Source organism: Anas platyrhynchos, chromosome 19, assembly GCF_047663525.1.
Source record: "Anas platyrhynchos isolate ZD024472 breed Pekin duck chromosome 19, IASCAAS_PekinDuck_T2T, whole genome shotgun sequence".
Lineage (NCBI taxonomy): Eukaryota > Metazoa > Chordata > Aves > Anseriformes > Anatidae > Anas > Anas platyrhynchos.
The window spans coordinates 9,758,821-9,776,209 of NC_092605.1; the positions used below are offsets into that span (position 1 = coordinate 9,758,821).

General features: G+C 47.4%; 1 long non-coding RNA gene across 3 annotated transcripts in view; it reads left to right on the forward strand.

Moving 5' to 3' along the window:
• The window catches only part of LOC110351399 (uncharacterized), a 172,977-nt gene that overhangs the window by 106,204 nt on the left and 49,384 nt on the right, over positions 1 to 17,389 (forward strand). For 2 of the 3 annotated variants that reach the window (XR_011804079.1, XR_011804081.1), the window contains exons 5-12: positions 3,240 to 7,404; positions 8,129 to 8,774; positions 10,187 to 10,449; positions 11,456 to 11,589; positions 12,410 to 13,954; positions 14,128 to 14,208; positions 14,294 to 14,508; positions 17,080 to 17,173. This is a non-coding gene — a long non-coding RNA (uncharacterized lncRNA). Of the gene's footprint in view, positions 1 to 3,239; positions 7,405 to 7,988; positions 8,064 to 8,128; positions 8,775 to 10,186; positions 10,450 to 11,455; positions 11,590 to 12,409; positions 13,955 to 14,127; positions 14,209 to 14,293; positions 14,509 to 17,079; positions 17,174 to 17,389 lie in introns of all 3 variants that reach the window. The other variant, XR_011804080.1, reaches the window with a different exon arrangement.

The window sequence follows — 17,389 nt, forward strand, 5'->3', positions numbered from 1 at the left end:
GCAGGTTATTATTTTTTTATTTATGTGTATAAACCTATTTTTCTATTTGAGCTTAAGAAAATAGAATGAAATAAACTCGAGCATCTCAATTTGGATTTTCAAGGGAACCAAATGCAGGCTTTATTTCCGTGAAGTACTTGAGCTGCTGAGCCAAAGGGCAGCGAAATGGGTGCAGCAGAGAAAGGGGAAGTCTTTTGTCAGCCTATAAGGGGGTGGGAGGGAAGAAGAATTTATTTTAGTTTGATGCACAAGCTCTCTCTGATGTTTCAAATGGATTTCACAGTGCAGCTGCACAGGGACTCGGAGGATCAGAACCATCAGAAATGGGGAAGAACAGGGCACCTTGTAGCTGCACTGGGTCACCTTATCCTCACCGTGGGCTACAGCGGTTTTTCTTATGCTTTGGGTTTTCAGATTAGAGCGTTTGTTTGTACTCGGTCCTGCTTCTTGCTTTTCTGCGTGCTGCAGCACAGGGCTGGGTGCAGCCGGCAGCGGTTGTGCAGCAGGGCCTTCACGGGGCCACGCTTGCTCTGCTGGGGACCCACTATATTTAGAGGGTACAGGAAGATATTTGTGGGGTCAAATAGTGAGCCCCAGAATACCAATTTCTGGTTCCTGGCCTGACTGGCATCTTTTTTGGTCTGTTCAAAATCTACTGCAATTAATGGGACAATCTGCAAACAGCAAAATCCCGTATAAAGCTCGCAGAAACTCTGTTGTGATAACATGGCTGTAGGAGACACGAGAGCCAGATAATACCATCAATGCCTCTTTTTCTTGCTTGATACACTGACCTGTAAGAAATTCAGCTGTGCCATGGGCTGGATTCACTTTCAGACCACACATTTCTGGTCGAACCTCTCTCCCCTCTTCTGTGCTTGGCGGACAAAGCCACCGCTGTGGTGTGTGCAGCCGGGCAAAGGGAGCCAGCCCTGCTTGTCTGCTATGTGGAAAGCCTCCCGACCTGTATAATAAGTGGGTTGTCTTGTTAGAGAAATTTGTGGTCCTTCAAGAACTGCTAAGGAAGTTAATTAAAAATTCTAATCTCTAATTGGGTACATGACTGGAAAGCCAATGTCCCGTGTACCAGAGGGGTAGAGTAATACAAATTCAGATTGCAATCACTGCTTTCTAATTCCCATCCTCACTTCCCCCGCGAAGACTTCAACGTTTTGACCCACCTCAGGCATTAATGAGCTCATCAGCTCTCCCCGAGGCCCATCATCACCCCGCTGCGTATGAACCGGATTGTGTCAGAGCGGGGAAGGAGCTCGTGCACCACGGCCACCGCTCGCAGCGCCGTGCGTCGCCCCGCAGTGCAGCCAGCCTGCCCTTCACGTGCCACCTCTCCCTGGGAGAGGTACTTGCCATGCAGGGTGTTGCTGGGCTGACCTGACCCCCTGTGATCCTTAGATTATTTGCCAAAGCACCGCAGCTGAAGGAGGAATTGTCTCACTGATACGGGGAGAGCCCAGCCTGGCCCTGTCAGCTCTCCCCACCGCCCCCATCGGCGCTCTGCTCATCAGGTTAAAGAGCAACGTGGGTTCAGATCCCCTCACCAAACCCAGCCTTAGATGGAAAGGTGATTAATCCTCACTCGACTCTCTCCTTGTTTTAAATTAAAATTCTGGGGCAGTCTGCATGCTTCTTCTCTGTTCTGCCTCGCCACAATGGGACTGGCCCAGGACGGGCATTTCTGAGCTGCTCAGGTGGCCACGGGTTAGCGCAATTACATTAAGGGGTCTGGGTTAAGAAAAGAGGGAATGGGGGAAGAAAAAAGCAGGAGCAGGGTAGAGGGAGAAAGGAGAAATGCTTCAGTTCGTTCCCTTGCAGCCAGAAGCAGCTTGCCTTTTGCACTCCATTAGCTCCTTTGCCTGCCTTATTTCCAGAGCCCATCGACTCCAAGACAACAAGGAGCCCTCCAAAGCGCAAACAGGGTTGGAGAAACGAGCCGGCTTAACGCAGAAGGAAGGGAGGCCCCCCGGTTTTGCCAACTTGTAGAAGGCAGCCTCAACTGAGTGCTTGCTGGAGGTTGCTGAGGGTTCAGGGAACGCGAAGGCTCCGGCGGCACAGTTTGCAGAGTTTTAATGTGCTGGGCTGTGCATTTTGGCTGGCTGCACGGCGCTTTCCTGAGCCAGGTGCTTCGACTTCTTTAGTGCCAGACTCCTGATCCAGTCAATGGGGCTGACTTTTGGGAAGTGTCTGGCCTTGCCTGGCTTCAAGCTGTTGATTCCCCTCCGAATGTTTTGGGAGGGTCACAGAGGATGGGGACATTGCGGATCCCTTTGGGGACCTGAGCCTGGGCACGCTTTTGCCTGCGGAGCCTGACAGCTCCCTGCTGTGGGTCCTTGTTCCAGCCAATGCTGCAGCTCGGTGCTTGTGCCCTGGGTTTTCTCATTCGTGCCAGCAGCAAGGATCAGTCTGATACAGGTTTGTTCACCAGGACTGAACGCCTTTCCTCCATGCGCCTGCCTGGTGGTGCTTAGCCTTTGCTTTTACCTGATCTTGGTGCCGGTGTAGCTCCTAGCTCCCTGTTCAAAGCTCCCTAGCTCTTGCCTCTCCTGTATTAGCAGGGCACAAAGGTCTTTTTACGCTGAGCTGAGGGGCAGCGAGTTGCAGCCGAGTGGTTTGTACCAGGAGCTCCCGTCCATCCTGTGCTGGCCATGCCGTCCTGCTCTGCGCCCAGCTGGGGAAGGGCCAGCTCCGTGCACTGAGGTTTCTGCAAGCGGAGGCATTTCTGAGCCTCTGCAAACTCTGACTTTACAAAAGCTTGTAAATTTGCCCACATTTTCTCAAGGACAACCGCAGGGATACCCCCAATAAAATGCCTGCTCCGAAGTGTGAAAGGCAGTGAGGAATTTTTAAGGCAAATGTTGCTCAAACAGTTTAACTTAGCTGGAGAACGTTATTTTTGTTTCTGTCCTCATCTCAGAAAGGGGCAGGTCATTTGAGATATAAATTAAAGAAAAAATGTTGCTGGAGTCAGGTTATTCACCTGTAAAATCCCATCTCAAATCGTTAAAGTTTGGCAAAGTTGTGTAACCAAGTGAGAGCGAAAAGCATTCAGCAGCCTTAAAACTTGACAGTGTATTGCAAATATTCACAGGCAATTACATCAAAATAACAAGTTTCAAAGATATTAAGAAAATTTATGATTAGAACAGGCCAGAACTTAAATCCTTGCCTTGTAAACGTACGTGATTGCCTTTCTTTTCATGGTCACCCACTATTTTTTTCAGATACCCCATCAGAATATTGTCAGCTCTTCCATGGTTGGACGTGGCCAGGCTGGGTGAAGGATGTGCTATCGGATGTTTGTGCTGCTCCTAGAAACAGTCAATCCTTCACTGACTGTAGTATCTTGGGACTCTTTATCAGAAATGTAATAAGCCAGGTATATGGCAAAATTCAAAACATATTTGGTTTGGACCTCTGAGATCTGGAGCTCTGCTATTCACTGCCGAGGCAAAGCTGTCCCAAAATTGACCTGAAGAAACTCTGCGCATTCTGGTGAAGTCCTGGAGGTTCAGAAGATCAGAGGTGACAAGTTTTCATTTGCTAAATGGCCTGGGCTTTCCTCCCTTCCTCCCCTTCCTCTCCTCTCCCCAACCAAAAAAAAAAAAAAAGCAAACTGTGAAATGAATACTGAACCTGATGAATTCTGAACTACTTCATTGTTTCTTGCTCTTTTTTTTATTCCTTTCCACTCATTATGATCCTTTTTGTCCCATGAAAACTGGGTCTGTTCCATTGGTCAAAACAAAGCAGTTCTGCATTATTTTGACAGCAAAAACATAATAATGAAGTGAACTGAAATCAGATTTTCTTCAGTGGATTACCAAGAGGCAAATTTAAAATGATATTACAAATAATACCTCGTAATTACAATGGGAATGATGAGCACCCTTAATCATGCCTCGCAGATATGTTTGTTAATAAGAAAGCAATGTAGAGCAGTGTTGTGACATTTTTCTTATAATTTTTAATGTAGTCTTCGGTTTTCAGGCCAGATTTTAAGACGGAGCAAGTAGCCTTCATTGCCTCCAATACAAATAGGCTGCTTTACCCTGGCCAAGTCTCTGACTTTGTTTTGCTTTAAAATAAGCTCTTTATGCCCCAGAAGTCTTGCAGTGGGGAAGGAGAAGCGGATCTGCAGAATTCTGGTTCGTTTCAATTAAAACTCCGTGCATTAATCATATGTTTGACACACTAAATGTTTCCAATTAACATCCAGCTTAAAACCACATGTGCTCCTGCCCGTGTTCAAACGATCGAGCTGCACAGGTAACCTCAGGAAAACCATTAACAGATGGCAGGGCATGGCCGCACCAGAAAGCAGGCGAGGTTTTTGTCTGTGTCAGGCAAAGCAGAAGCCCGAGTAGCAGCTGTGACTGAAGGCTGCTGGCAGGGCCCTGTCCTGGCGCTTTGGGGACAGCCGATTGCATCCTGATGGCCATGAGGGCCACTGTGGACCTCTCCCCTTGCCTGGATGCTTGGCTAGAGGAGGGGTGCTCGTGGCCAACACGGCTCGAACTGCTGCATTGGCCAGCCCTGAGTTTTCTGGGAGGATGGGAGGTGTTACAGTAGCCTGCAATGGGATGAGTGACATCAGCCAGGGTGGATTTGTGAATATTTTATTGGAAACTGCCAAAAGTTTCCCTCTCTCTGCTTTCTAAAATAGAGTTTGCTTGCAGTCAGGCTCGTAGCTTTGCTGGGCATCACCTCCTCCAGTAGCAAAGTCTGCCTTGCATCCTTTTAATGCTTTTAGTGCTGTTCCTGGAACTGCAGCGTCTGGGGAGAAGCATTTGAAAATTGCACATCATTAGCATGCTGAAGAGGAGGTAATGTATGTAAAGCATTTGACCTCCCTCTGGCTCCTGTGGCTGGGACAAATTCTGATCTCATTTGCAGCAACGCAAATCCAGAGTATCTACATTAAGCACATTAAGTTTAGTGGAGTTACTCTGAATTTATACTACCGCACCTGGTAAATGGAAGATGTCACTAACAGCCTTTTTGTGACCCAAGGGAAGGAAGTAATGAAGGCAACCTGCAAACGCAAGGATGAAAACAGTTCCCGACAACAGGACTTTTGCAGGGGTGTGAAATTTATTGGGAGCTGCTGCGTGCTCAGCATTTTTTAAAACCAGCTCACGTTTTTTGGTGCTTAAGCATGGAATTAGGAGCCTTACTCTAGGCATCGAGTTTTTAAAACATGTCAAAGGCTACCTGGGGCCTACCTGGAGGAGAAGTGGATTATGGATTGACAGAGCGGTCTGAAAAAAATTACAGTATGGGGAAAGGTGAATTCTTCATTTCTCATTTCCCCTCCTTTTTCCAAGAAGGAAGAGAAGAGCATGGAGAAGAGTTTAAAAAGAAAACCAGAAAAAGAGGAGGGAATGAAAACTAAAGCCAGTTTCACGCAAAATTAGTTGGAGGAATTAAATATCCCACAAAATAACGATTGCCACATTTTTTATTCTCTCCCTGGATGAGTAAAACACCCGTGAAACATCCACCATGCATTTCCGCTTGGCTAATCCCCCCCATACACACTCCAAATCCAATATCACCGACTATTCTCGGTGTTAAAGAGTCGTTTTACTTTTTCCAAATACATGGAAAATTCAAAACAGCTGGGAACGAAGGGTTTCTTTGTGTGCGAGTCCGAGTCCCGGCGAACTGGGGAGCCTGGCGGTGGACGCGGTGCAGGGAGCCGATGAACGCGGCGGGGGAGCCAGGCACGGGGCTGGATGCACCTCGGAGCCACTTGTTGCTTCCTCGCTTTTCCGTGGGAGAGGACGAACTGTGCTGTGCCAGCTTTCTCAGAAGAAACATGCTGGGTCTGTTGCCTGCACGTGGTGGATGTTCATATGTAGATGATCGGCTGTGAAAATATTTCACTTACCATTAGGAGCGCTGCAGAGAAGGAGCTGGGGGTCCTGGTGGATGACAGGTAGGCCGTGAGCCAGCAGGGTGCCCTGGTGGCCAAGAAAGCCAATGGGATCCTGGGGTGCATTAAAAGGAGTGTGGCCAGCCGGTCAAGGGAGGTGATCCTCCCCCTCTACTCTGCCCTGATCAGGCCTCACGTGGAGCACTGTGTCCAGTTCTGGGCTTCCCAGCGCAAAAAAGACGGGGAGCTCCTCGAAAGAGTCCAGCAAAAGGCCACAAAGATGATCCAGGGCCTGGAGCATCTTCCCTGTGAGGAGAGGCTGAGAGACCTGGGGCTGTGCAGCCTGGAGAAGACTGAGGGGGGATCTTATCAATGTTTACAAATATCGTAAATGTGGGAGACAGAGGGGTTTGGGCAACCTCTTTTCAGTGGTTTGTGGGGACAGGTCAAGGGGCAGTGGCCACAAAATGGAGCCCAGGAAGCTCCGCACCAACATGTGAAAGAACTCGGTGAGGGTGACGGAGCACTGGGACAGGCTGCCCAGGGAGGTTGTGGCGTGTCCTTCTCTGGAGATATTCAAGGCCTGTCTGGATGCCTACCTGGGCAACCTGCTCTAGGGAACCTGCTTTGGCAGGGGGGTTGAACCTGATGATCTCTGGAGGTCCTTTCTGACCCCTACAGTTCTGTGATCATCCATGCAGAGAGGCGAGAAGAGACCTGTGGCTCCTGGGCAGGGTTTGTCCATCCCGCTGGATCCCAGCCGCCTCGTGGGGAGGACGAGGGAAGAGCTGCTGAGCTCTTGGGTGGTGGGGCAGAGGCAGCTCCTGTCTCTTCATGGGGTCCCTCTGGCTCGGGCCCAGACGGCCGGACACATGCAGATCCCTAACCACGTCCCTGGGCAGCCCTGCCTCTGCCAGGCACACATGGAGTGGCAAAAGAAACTGCCTTTTAATTTGTGATGGGAGGATGTGGTTCCTCATCTCCTAAGGTGGATGCCTGAAGTAAGCAGATATCAGTCCTTAAAGTGCCCATTTTTCAGTTTTATGGCTCTGTTTTCTTCCAGGTGGTGCCAGTGGCTCAGCTGCTGTGTGTTGCTTTTCTCCTCCGCTTGTCATCCTGGGGGGTTTGGTGTCAGGGCAGGCCGACACCTACACTCTCTCTGCATGCTGTCTCATTCCACAGGTGCATAACGCCCCACGTTTGTTGTTACTAGACTTAATTTGAACAAAAACCCCACAGATTGGATCTTCCTCACAGGACCCAGTCATCACGTAGTTTTAACTCACAAAACAGTAAGCTTTCTTGGGACTCTTAGAAAATCCATACCGTGCCTCACCACTTGGTAAGTGGGGAACATGCACTGGGATTTTCATGTGTTTTTCATTCTTTTTCTCATGCATTTTTCATTCTTGCTCTCTCTGCAGGAGGAAGTCTGTAGCTGGTGAAAATCAGAGGTTACATTTATGAGGAGGCTCTGCAGCTCTGCCTGCGTTTCCTTGCAGTGGCCGCAGGTAAGAAGGGTCCAGCTGAAAGCGATGCAGGTGTGGGGAGAGAAAAGGGGGGTGACTGAAAATAATTCCTGAGCGCAAATATAGAAATGGTTCACTCTGAGCAGCACGATTCTGTGTCCCATGGGATGCCTCGCCATGGGCTGGTGGAGCACTCTTTGGCGTGCACAGTGATGGGAGAAGCTGACCCCATGAAGGAGGGAAATCGCATTAATTTGCAATAATCAAGTGTATGAAAATTAGTAGGCGTTTATTGTACAAGTGTTGTTTGACTGAATTTCCTCTACAAGTGAACTCGACAAGCCTGAAAGACAGTATTACACAGAAGTGCTTCTGTTTGCTCCCTGCGCAGCTATTTGCAGCAGCTGCCAAAGACCTGCCAAGCTCTGGGCATGGCTAAATTTCTTCCACGTGCTGGTTTGTCAGGTCTCATACTGTGTGACGTGTCAGGAACCAGCAGCTGCCCACTGGAGAAGGGGCTTGGTGGCTTCTGTGTGCCGTCAATGGGCATTTGATGTAATGCTCGGAGAAGTGAGGTGTGTCTAGGCTGGCCCTCCTGTGACCAGTCCTTTGTATATTTTTACCAGGTTGATGTAATGCAACTCCCACTCTCTAATTCATTGAGACGGTCACATTTCCTTACAAAGAAACAAAAGAAAACAGTCGGTAGAGCTGAATAAAGGACTATTTACCAAATGCCTTCTAATGTTTAACTGTTCCATCCCAGGGGTCTGGAGCAGCTCTACAACACCGAGCCCGTGGGCTCTTACAAGAGGAGAGAAGGATCTTCATCAGAAGGTGGGGCTGTCTGCTGCCCCAGGGGCATAGCTGAGGACCCGGCCTCATTAACAACTACCTGCCTGTGACAAACGGGGAACAACTCTGCAGGTCGGAGACAGATACAGGCCAGGCTGTACCCGCAGGCTCTGAAATTTTAGGAACTGAATTTATCACCAGATTTTTTAATGCGACCTGTATAAGGAAGAAGCAAGTCTGAGATCTTGGAACGGGTTGCCCAGGGAGGTGGTGAGGTCACCATCCCTGGGGTGTTCAAGGAAAGGTTGGATGTGGTGCTGGGAACATGGTTTAGTGGTGACATTGATGGTAGAGGGGTGGTTGGACCAGATGGTCTTGGAGGGATATTCCAACCTTTATGATTCTAGGATTCTGTGATTCTATGATTCTATGATTCTATGATTCTATGATTCTATGATTCTATGATCTTGCTGCACTGCTGCCAGGAGGTCCCAAGTTACTTCTGAGCTTCTGTGAAAGCCTCAGCGGCCAGGACTTGGTTTAAGCAGTTACGTGAAGGAAGTCATTGGCTCTTTCCTACCAGTGCCTGGCCCAAACTCACAAAGGAGGATGAAGAGGTGGGTGATTGTGACTTTTTAATATCTCTCCCTTTTTGTACTCCTTGTGGATTAGCCTGGGTTAGACAAAGTGGCACGAGGGACCGAGCCTCTCCCTGCGTGCAGAAGGCATTGTTAGGAGGGGCTCCAACACTGACTAGCAGCAGACTGAAGAGGCTGAGCTTCTGCTGATACCCAATTAGCTGATTATCCCAAAGGGAATTGGAAATGAAGGTTATCTTTCAACTTGTGATGAGCTTCCAAATAAATATTCAACATGCATTTAATAAGACAGTTTTATGCATTATTTAAGTATCAGTTGATGGGTAGGAGACAAAACACTAGTGATGCTGAGGTCTGAAAGGCAAGGGCAGAAATCTGGTGACTGAGTCATTAAAGGAGATTTGTATCACTCATTTTACTGGATTATTATTTATACAGTAATCATGAAGAGAATGTTAGCAAGAGTTCATTCCTGCCTTTTGGTTGTTTTGGGGATCTTTTGTTTTTGTTTTTGAAGCATGAGATAAGGAAGGATACAAAATGAACGAGAGGATTAGGGAAAAAGGGATGTCAAGACAAGTGTGGTCCAGTCTCCAGCTGGGGCAAGATTAGCTCTCCTTAAAACACCCACTGAAGTCCGTGGCACCAGGGAGTAATTTTGTCCCTTGGTGAGGTTTTGTACCTGCTTCTGAGAGAGTGACTATTTTGTGTCAGGGGCTAAATTTCTTTCCTTGAACTAAGAGGGTTTGTTCTCCTCTTGATCTCACTTCTGGCCCATTTCAGGATGGACTTTGCTGGGGGCAAGAACCCTCTCTGAGATGTGAAGTTGCTACTGAAGGATAGTTGAGCTCCACGTGCCCAGTGGGCATTTTTAATGCTGTAGAGACTCAAGGGAAGTCTTGACTGTTACCTCGTTCAACCTCTTGCAGGGTTTATCTTCCAAGGTTCAGAGCAATAACGTGCCCAGTTCATGCAAGAGGAATCCGGAGCGTGCAGCCCCAAGGTCTGGTGCCTCTGTTAGGGAGGATCCAGTGAGCAATGAGTTGAGTGTAGTCACTGGAAACCTTCATAACAGTTCTTCATTTTCTCAGGGCTAGGAAGGACGTGGATGGAGTTCAACGGAGATTTATGCCAGGTTCCCCCCTGTGGTACTGGGCCCCCACAGGCACGGTGCTGAGCTGGCAGGTCCCTGCCCTCTTGTAACCTTCCCTGGGATCTAGGCTAGAAGCTGCTTTGATCCATCCCACTGTAGTCATTCTTCTATGGGCAGAGGTATAAATGCCTCTAAAACATCCTGATCCCTGTATACCAACCAGCCTGTGCAACCCCCAAATCCCCAAATAGGGCAATTCAGAATCCAACCCCAAACCTGACAGCAGTGCCCATTTTTGACCCGTACTTTTCCCTTCCTAATATTTTCACTCCTCCAGGTTACCTGAAACCTTTGTCCCATTCCTGCCAGAAACACAGGACTGGGGCGATGCTGTTGAAACTCCTTCGGTGTGATAACCGAGAGCAGAATGAGTACTGGGATACACCACTTGGTTAATTAAATAAACCGGCGACCTCTGAGCCAGGAGTGAAAACAAGAAGGAAAGGAGGAGAGTGGGTTTTCTCCCCGCCGCACCTCTGCTCTCTGGTGCTTTGGTCCTTCAGCTGCTCAGTGGGGCTGATCTCCTCCCGGCAGCTCGGGGTAGGCTCTGTTTTCCCTAACACCCAGTGGTATTCCAAATATTATTTTTTGCATTTCTTTTACTTAAAGAAAAGGTGCTAAAATAAAAACAGTGCTAAAATAAAAACACAGGGTCTGTCCTGATTTGTGGTACTTCCTTTTTCAGCTCTCTCTGTTAACAAATTTATTAATCTAGTTGGGATTATTTGTCTTTCCTCTTATAAAATGCCTTTCCTCCAAAAGGAAAAACTGCCAATGTATTATTAAAGGAGGGTCAAATCCCAGTGCCCTTTTCCCTGTTGATTCAGTGTTTGGAAAGGAAACTTAACGGGTATTTTTTTTTTTAAAGGACGCTGTTGAGAAATAAGAACTGGAGTTCAATTTGCCTTTTGCTTTTAATTTTCCACTTTTCCTTCTCTCTTTCATTCAGTAGAACATGACCTATTTTCTGTATATATGTGGTTTCCCAGCCTGGTTTCTCTAGTACTGAGTATTTGCACTTGCTGTACTTTTAAGAAAGATTGCATCTCCGTTATAATTGAAAAAAATCACTTGTTTTATTAGAAATATAAACAATCGTTAAATGTTTTCACTGATTTTTATGGAGATTTGTTTTAAGCACAGCCTTCATTTTGCATCTATTATTTTGATGCTCCCTTTAATTTAGTGCACACGGCCATGCTTCTTAATATCTTTAAAAGATCTCAAGCGTATCAAAAAGGTAGATTTTTCAAAAGAGCTCAGCACTAGATCTCTGAATAATTGATTTTTTTACTTTTGGTTGTTAAACTAAAAAATGTTTCTTTCTGATCATGCTAAGAGGAAGATTATTTAGCAATATAAATAGAATACCCTAAATGTTTAGTTTGATTCATTTTTGCTTCAACTGCATACTCTAAAACCATTTAAAACCCTCTTTAAAAATTAAATGTTGATGATTTTTTGAAACAAATGTACTTAGGAAGGAGAACTAAACATTTCAAAACATCTTCAAAATGTTGAGTAGCAACATTATTTCTTTTCCCAGATAAACCCATTTTTTCTGCCTTAAAGAAGCCCTGGCCTCACTCTTACCATACAGTAGCTGCTATGGGATGGCTCCTTCCCTAGTTCCTGGAGGCTCCCTAAAAATCAGCAGAGAAAAAGGGACGCTTCTGCAAGGTGATTCAACCCTCCTACCTTTTTCTAATAGCTATAGGGGTAGCACTCCTAAATTACGTTCTTTGATGTGTTTAAGGTCAGAGGGGACAAACCTGAACCCGTGGATGTAGTAGGTTAAGTGCCACATATATTGTAAAATGCTTCAACAGGCACCCTGCAAGTTTGGGTTGTAAAGCTGTTGTGATATACTGCAGAGGCATTGCAGAATGGTGGGGTTCATAAGCGAAGGGCATTAACATCCTGAGCGATATGCAGATTAGTCTATATTAGCAACCACATTCATTTCGAAGAGGTTGATGAGCCAGCCTAGGAGATTCCTCTGCGGAGCGAGCGTTGCACCAGTGACCTTGGTGGGGGCAGGAGAGGTCATGCTGTGAAATATGTCCTACTGCTAAGGGCTCTCGGTGCACCTAAGGTGATACAGGTATATATTAAAACCAATGCTTCATTACAGTCTAAGCAGGGTTATTCCATCCTTCTTACCTCAGTGCCTTTTGTTGTTTCCCCTGGGCACCCTAAAATAGCGTTCTGTTTGGTGCAGGCAGTTTAGGAGGGGGCGAGCTGATTCTTTTAGGGAATATTTAGCCCTGAGGATACTCCAAGGCACTATGGAAAGTATTTAAACCCAAGGTGTCGTATTTTTATCGCGGGATCTTTGTGTAAGTGTCTGAAAAATGCGAGCTTGCTGCTTATTTTGGGAGGAGGGCTAACAGTGTTTTTGTTATCTCTGAGCATGCTAAGCTGAGTCAGTGCAATGTAATTAATGAGGCCATCTCCCATTAGAGGACGGTGGTAGGAGCTATTGCTAATTACTTTGCAGGCATCGAAGAAACAGTGCTGAAAGAGGAGCTCTCAGTGCCCAGAAGATGGTGTAGGAAGATGCTGATTCTTTGCAGGTGGCCGGCTGGAGCATCGCCTGCTCCCGGTGCTGCTGTGGAAATTGCACTTTGCTGGTGACTGAGCGAGCACAAAGTGAACACAAAGCCAGCAGCTGAAGCCACGGCCACCTGCATGGATGTGGGACCCAAAGGACTTCAGTGGCTCAAGGAGCAGATGGGTGCTCACCCCAATATAACCTCCCTCCACTGCCAGTGTTTCCTTCAAAGGGTACCTGGGCTGTGGGAGCAGCTTTTGCCATTCACAGAACCTGGGCTCAAGCCTTTGCTCCAAAGTAAAGCTGTGTTTGGTGGGCAGGTTTGTTCTTTGTGATGGAGACAGGGTGGTCAGCATTGATAACCTGATCCAGAACGTGCTGGGATGGCACTGAACACAGATTGGGACTGGCTTCCCTCCATGGCAAACGGAGGAGAAAACTCTACCGTTCTGTAAACTTTCCCATAATTGAGCTTATGAATAGAGTGGCCTGGAAGAGACTCTTTATTATTCCCTCATCCATTTGTTCAGAGATATGGACATATTAGTGCCGGAAACATCGAAGGCCTTATCTGGCCTGACCTTTCGAAGAGCAGACTATAAAATTTTGTCCATTAACCTCACCACTGAGCCCACTAACTCACTGCTGGCTAAAACATTTCTGCCATTCTTGGTCTGAGGAGAACACGTGGTGGATAATCCACCATTTCCCTTAATCGTTTCTTTTAATGGCCAGACTGTCTCTCCGTTTAAAGCAGTAATGATCCCTGCTGCTCCTGCAATGTCGCTGATTCATGGCTTGCTGGAGTTTGTGGTGTGCATGCAGGAAGGCTGGGACGAAGTGGGGAGGTGGCTGTAGGTTAGGAGGGAGGTGACACGGAGGATTTGGGTAGAGGGGCATGGTATATGGGGAGAGTGAGGTCTAAGGTTCAGGTCTCAGGAGGCTGACTGTGTTTTGATGGTAGCCGTAAGTGCTGGGGTTTAGGGGGTATTTGCTCTGGGTGTTGGCAGAGCTGGATGGGATCTCAGAGGAATTTCTGGGGCCCACAGGGGACGTCTGCTTGCTGCTTCTGCTGTGCATGGCTCCAGGGCTGAATCAGCAGCTCCCTGCCGGGTTGCCTTGGTCAAACCAGATGAAAAACTCCAGTGTTCCCCCATGTCCTGTCTGTCTGCAGCACTTTTCCATCTTTGTTATCACAAGCCCTAAATTCACTCTCAAAATCACTCAGCTCCTTGTTTGTCTGCTTGCTTAGGTTCCATAATTACAGCTGCTGCTGAGAGAGCAAAGCCTGCTCCTGGAGACCACCAGCACAGCCCACGGGGAGCACCGAGCCCCCTCTGTGTCGGGATATGCTTGCCATGGGGAAGTGGTGTGAGTCGAGGGGCAGCTCTGCCTTTCTCCAGACTGAACAAATAGAGCAAGGCACAGCCTGCTCCCCACTTCTGTAGCGCTGCCTTCACAAGCAAGCAGCAGCCTGCTGGGTCCAGCAAGGTGAGCAATATTTTACTGGGGAAAAACTGGGGGCGAGTGTTGTGACAGGCAGCCTGGCAGCTGGAGTTTGCCTCCTGAGCGGCTTTGGATTGACCATCTCTGTTTGCAGAAAGCATTTTTTCAGGGCTTGTCATTTTTAAGGGCATTGATTTTAACATATTTTCTTTGGACAGAGGCTCAACAGTGGAGGAGTTGGCTCCAGAAAGGAACAGCATCGGCTGGAATGCCTTGACTGGAAACTCTGCTTGTCAACGGTACCTGGAGCGGGGTTTGTTGATAAAATCCCTTCCTTGGATCCCTCCCCTGCATGTACCTAATGAATGAGCCATTTGTTTGCAGAGTTGTCGCCTTCCCTATGGACAGGTGCCATTTTCAGTGAAACCATCTCAAACAGCACGTGCGACTCATGGAAGTTACACAGCACCAGGGCAGAGAACAGACTTGCAGGCTGATGAATCCCTAGCATCAGGAAATGTTTGCAACTGCTCGTGAAAACCTCTGAGGAGCTCTGGAGCCTGTGCTTCCCTTCCTCCTGACACGTGCAGTTTGTGCAGGTAGGTGTTGGCAGCTGGCGTGGTTCCACTGGGGGATGCTGGCTGGCAGAGGACAAAGCTCATGGCCTTACAAATGGCATGTGATGGCTTTTGTTTTCTTCTCGAATACATGCTGAAGGATACCTCAACGGTAATGGGGTGAGCCAAGGTCTGGAGCTACAGGGGCAGGCAGGCTTCAGGAGCTCGGCTTGTTTGGCTCACTGAAGAGAAAGTTCAGAAGCAATGTGATCGTGGTAGGCAATTCCCTGCACCAGGAGAGAATTTCAGATGTGTTACAGGATGGAAGTTGAACTCAGGTTGGAAAGAAGACAACTGGGGAATAACATGGTAATTACCCAGTGGAGGGGCTGACCAAGGCAAGGGGGAAGCTCCTTCTGGCTTGGATGCCTCACCTTGAACCTGGATATCCTCCTGGAAGGGACGCTCTAGTTCAGCCATGTGTGAGCTGGATAACGTTAGCACTGGTGGGAAAAAGAAACTGAAAAAAATATGTATGGTGTCCTGGATCTTTTCACATACTGGGCAGCTTTCCCTTGTGTTACTGAGCTCGCTGCACAAATAGTTATTTCACCACTGAAAGGCAGTGGCTGCTCTGGGCTCCACACCTTTATAAAGGTGCTTTAATTGTGATGCAGAGGACTGGATCTTCAGACTTCAATGGGGAACGCTGCTTACCCATCACAAGGGCAATTCAGAATGCTTCGGTTTGATGCTATAAGTAGACGCATTCAGCCTTCCCCAACAAGTTACAGAATAGCTGTGGGAAGTACAGATATCTGAGGTAGTTGGCCAAGTCGGAAATCGTTAAAGAAAGTGTGTTCATGCTAAACAGAAAACTTGCTGCTTTTTTTATCCTGGATAAAAATATAATACTGGGGCAACTGAAATCTTTCACTTTTCCTAAAAACAATTCAGGGGTTATTTCTGACATACATTCAACCATTTTTCTTTACAATATCAGTTTTTAGACAAGGAAACAAAAATGTCACTTTGAAACAAAACAGTGGAAAGTCTGGTTCTGAAAACTGGCAAAGCGGTCTGGCTGTCAGCTCGGTGCCAGGGATCACCTTCTCTCTCCCCCAGCTGTCTGTACAGTGACGGCTGCTTACGGCTGTTGATAAAGATGTCAGCACATCCAAGGCAGCGCTGCTCCCCAGGGGATGGATGCTGTGGTTTATGCTGCACACATTGCAAGGCTGTAGCAGAACTCGGGGAGCACAGGCAGCGTTGTGTGGCTGTGCAGGTACCATCAGTGCACCCCGCGGTTGTATCTGTACCTTCTTGGTGTCAGGAAGTGTTGGTTTGGTCAGGCTGGACTGCCTACAAGCCCGTGTTGCAGCTGTACGAGGACGCAGAACTGCACACAATGTCCATTTCTATCCAGCCTGTGTAGTGTTCTCCTCCTGAGTGGCTTAGCTATGATAAGGCAAGGTGGAATGGGACATAAATCACAGTCAAATAGCTATGGTATGATGCTGGTTTTCCTCTTTCTCTTTGCGATATTCCTCTCAGTTCATCAGTTTTATAGCAGGGGCTTGGAACAGCTCTGTGCCTGATTCTTGTTAAAAGTTGCAGATATCTGTTAATGTGGGGCAGCTGCTGTGGCTGTCGTAGCATTTCTGGGCTGCAGGTCAGTGTAAAGGGATTTGGATAGTGCAGTTCCATCTGAAGGGCTGTCTTGTTAATTCGGGTGTGTTGGATGACTCCTGGAAGCAGTTTTCCTGAGCTATCATAAGGGTTTGTAATAAATCTTAATGAGACGCCCCTGCTATGATAAATCATTTGTTTCTCTAGTAGGAGCTTGGATTATGGCCTCCAGGGAAAATGGGAGGAACCTCAAACCCTGCTTCAGGACGGTGTCAGCAGTTACCTGGCCGTTTACCATCCAGCCAGAAAACATTAGAGCAGTCACCCAAAAGCCTCAGAGCATTGTCTGCTGTTTGTAAAAGTCAAAGCTTGCCTCCCAAGGCAAACAACTGCTCTCGAATTAGATGCTTTGTTTCCACCCAACCCCATGAGGTAGAGAGATACTTCTCTCTCCCTACCTCTTGTGGTAAAAAGCATCCAGAAGAGATTTACACTAAATCAAGAGAAAAGAGGACCGAGCCAGAAGTAAATCCCACCAGTGAAACCACTTTATTGCTTTCATTTTGTTGGTGTCTAAATGCTCTACTTGAGCACTGGTGCCACTGGGGCGAGATTTGGAAAACACGTGGAAGGCAGTGGCCGTCCTCTTGGGGAGCTCAAAGGCTGCACTAAAGACAGCAAACTGAAGGCCAGAGGGGACTGGCTTCCCAAAGGTGCATGATAGATTAGGCCAGTCGTGAACCTTCACTACTGCCCCTTTCCCCTTCTGTAACCATGTTACGTATTCTTTTGGGTATTTTCTTACATGTTTTTTGCTCTCAGCAGTAAGCAGATACTTGAAAACATCCTAACCTGGGGAGATTTCTAGGCGAGGAAGTACTGGAAGCAGGAGACAATGGGCGTGTTCCAAGGGCACAGAGACATCCATAGGAGCTGTGACAGGTGTGAATTAATATCTTTGCTAATTTGCCTTTCTCTCAACAGAGATGGCAAAATTCACTGTGTCAGTCACAGGTATGGTGGAAGACATCCTATCAGAAACGTCTCTACGTCACCTGGTTGGCCAAGACACCTGCAGGTTAGTTTTTAATTCAGTAATGCAATGACCTCTTGATTAAAGCATTTATATAGTTTGTAGCTAAAAAAGAGCCCTAAAGGATCAGATCTCAAATCTGCTGAAATGTACCTGAATCTTCAATTGTTTGCAGTAAGCTCTGGATCAAGTCTTGAATAACTGTTAATTAGGAATTCTCTAAAGTGATGGTGTAAATGCTGTGCTGGTAAAACGCAGGTT